Below are 3,719 nucleotides of genomic sequence, written 5' to 3'. Positions count from 1 at the left end.
ATAAAAATTTCTTAAACCTCATTCATAAGCAAAAGATATTGTAATACATATAACTTATTAAAAAAATTGAGTTAAGTATAAGTAAATATTGCCATATGGCTGTCAAAAGAAAGAGATTTAAGACGGCTTACAGCCGAAAATATTTTTGTGGAAGGTTGCCACCTATTTTAAAATTTTAATTTGATTTAATTGTTAAGATAAAGTAAATGTCGCAATGTGGGCATCAAACTGAAAAGGTTTGGAAAAATTTACTACCAAACAAATTTTTTAAGAGGTTTACCACCTATTTGAAAAATTTTATTTAGTTAAAATGGAAAGATACTGAAAGGTTTATTACTTTGGAGAAAGTGAACAATATATAGAATCGAGTTATAAGACTGTAAATTTAATTTCCAGGATTAAATACCTTCGAAAATATATTAACTAACACTCACATTCATAATAAATAAAGTAAGGTTCATAAATCGAAAATTTGTTTGAAAATCTAACTTCATAAAGCTTTTCAAATCTATCTCATTTTTTATGAATGAAGCCATAAGAGTTTTGGGAGGAAGTAACAACACAAAAATACTTTTAAAGCGCAGTGAAGCATGCCGGGTATTTGCTAGTTTATTTTACTAAAATTTAATTTAGATTGTCAATTAAATTCATTTTCCTAGTCGGGTGGCAACCCTCGTAAAAAATATTTTCGAAAAAGGTACAGCTTTCTTAAAGGCCCTATGGTCTGATAGCTCCCTTAAGAAATATTTTCCAAATAAATCGTTTTCGATACCCCTTCGTTTGACATCCATATCGTAGTAATATTTTATTGAATTTATAAATTAAATGATTTTTTAACTTTCGAAGGAGGTAGGAAAAACCTCAAACTGTTTTAGTATGCAAAAAGTAGAATATTTTGTTATCTTCTATATTTCCTTCAAACCTTCGATGCCGAAAACGCTAGAAATAAAATAGGGTTTCAAAGACTCTGATAAGACAGCAGTCTTGCCGAATAGCTTCGAATGTAGGCTTGAGCATTGGCATTAAATTTTTGAACAGCTGTGAAAATGTAGCACCCCAAGCTATTCATGCATTTTCGAACTTGTACCAATGGAATAATATTCTTTTATTTTTGTTTGCGCACGTGGGCAAAGTAACTAAATTGAATTTGCTGAAAACTAACACATGCTCCAATTTAGGCAATTGCACTCGTATTTCCTTGAAGTTTACAACCTACAGCAAGGCATCTACTGATATCTTTCTTTTTTTCTCTCTACCTTTGGCGCATGCAACAGCCAGATAGTCGGGCCAATGTCAAGAGTTCCCGCATGCCATTCACACAAGTGCATAGTTACAACGAGTATGTACATTAGGCCGTATCACTGTGTATGTGCCGAAAATTAAGTTTAATATTTCCAAGCGATTTTGAACACTTAAATATTAAGACAGTGTCTCAGGAAGGCTGTGCCTGAGTGGTTGTAGGTGCGTACTACCGCTCCGTAGGACCAGGGTTCGTTCCTTGGACCGGGTAGCGTCTAATCGGTGGGCAATAGCGCTTAAATATTATATTATTATAAAAAATATTTTTCGGCGTCCAGTAAAAACAGCTAAATTGGTTTATTTCCTATACACTTTGTAGTTACTGTTCGATTTCCGTGAACGTTGTACAGCGTTGTAATGATATTGAGAAAGCCTTAAGTTGTATATATATGTATATATAGAAGTGTTAAATTACTAATATCAAAAGGTTTGCATAATATGTTCATTTTTTTTTTAATACAACACCCTGCACGAAATATTATGTGTCAGAAAAATAATCTCCAGGTCAAGCTATAAATTGTACTTTTTTTTGTGATACGGTCTAATGTGCATACAAACATACATATATACATATGTACGTAAGCGTGCTTAGGTGAAACATGAAATGGAAATTTTTTTCCATCAGCAGCATTTGGATTTGCAATTCCATCTACCTCGCGGTTTTTTTGTTTGCTCATTTCTTCAGTTGTTCGTGATTGAATGAAATTAAAGTTTTGCATATGTTTTCCTAGAATTTGTGCTTTCGGCTTCATTCTTGACATCAAGGTCTATGCATAATTTTGAAAATAGCTTTACTTGTATTTCTGAGGAATTGCACATCATCTGTATTTTTTGTATATAGGGAGTATTTTCTAATATTTTTATTTTTTATTTTGAAGTGCATTTTTTTAAATAGGTTTATCCATTTTACGCAGCAAGATTTTGTTATTAGGTTTTAATCAAAGCCAAACAAATTTAAAGAAAATATTTTTCTTTGATTCAGTGATTGTTCGCTGTATTTTTTAATGCGCTCCTTGAATAATTTCGATATTTCTGTTGCTAGCGTTGCCCCATAGTCCGGACCCATATGTCCAGATTGGCTTTAACTAGTATTTTGTTATAGACCAGAAGTTTGTACTCCAAGCAGAGACAACTGATTTTTAGCTTTAGCTGCGTTTTTGTTTGCCTTCGATGTGCTTGTTACCAAGTCATTCGTATGTCTGTTTTGAAGGCGGAATGATCCCAACTTAGGCTGAAAGACCCATAAAGTAAAACCTCGAAATCTTCGTCCATTCTCAGTTGGTTAACATTTGATTATGGCCATATTACTTTTGAAACTTTTTGCCGTAGTGCTTTTAGAATGAATGGAAAAGGGTTAATAGGCGACAAACACAGTGCTACTGACTCGTGAGTCGATTTGGATGTCTTTGTGAAAATAAATATGTGTTAGTTACACCAACATGACTCCCGTCATGACTCTGAATGATTCAATTGTGTGTAGTCGAAGGCGAGTCAACACGTACGCAATTGAATCGCGAGTCTGGAGCCTATAACAAATTTTATCGGAGCGAAATATATCAAGATTGCTTAATTTTAAGAAAAACGGCCACGCTGGTAACAGAAAAAATTTTGAAAACAAGAACAATAATATTAACGTCGCTCGGACGCGAATATTTGAATTTATAGCATGCATAATAAATTCGACCGTCGATCAGGAAATATTGATTTTTATTAACTTAAATTGGCATCCCTACAATATGTATATAAATAAATTTTAAAATTCACACAAAGTCCATTAAATAATCCAATAAAAATTTGGTGCTTTTTATAAATATATAAATAAATTTTAAAATTCACACAAAGTCCACTAAATAAACCAATACAAATTTTGTGCTTTTTTCGAGACGAAATGCAATTTTTATTGCGTTTTAGTGCTTTTTCAAATTCAAAACTTGGCAACGCTATCCATATGTCCTTGAAAATACATTATTTGAAGCATCATTTGAATTCAATGAAAAGCGCGAGCGCTATCAGCAAGTTGGCATCCCAGTTGAAATGAGGTAATAAATAGTTGTATTATAAACTTTTTTAATTTATTCTAGTTTAGAAAAATTACATGTGCTGAGGAAAAAAGTGGCCAGTGGCATTTATTACAGAAATTTGCAGTCACCGACTATCTCTCGCGTTGAGCAGACGTCTCTCTTGCTACGGATTTTTTGGTTACTGATTTTGCGACTTCTTGCTGATTGCTTGAGGCACACCAGCGTAGTGTTCAACTGTTCTTTTCCATTAAAATATTAGTTTTTCTTTTACTCGCGTGTGCAAGTTTTATTTTTTATTTAAGTAAGTGATTTTGTTTCCAATTTAATATGGCCCCTGGGCCATATAATTTAAGGGCAAATCGTTTTGCCCTGCTGGATCCTGACCCTGACCGAAAAAAA

This window comes from Rhagoletis pomonella, unplaced genomic scaffold (assembly GCF_013731165.1).
Source record: "Rhagoletis pomonella isolate Grant_MI unplaced genomic scaffold, Rhpom_1.0 Rhpom_scaffold_00001, whole genome shotgun sequence".
Classification (NCBI taxonomy): Eukaryota; Metazoa; Arthropoda; class Insecta; order Diptera; family Tephritidae; genus Rhagoletis; species Rhagoletis pomonella.
Note: the sequence above shows the minus strand (reverse complement) of the source record.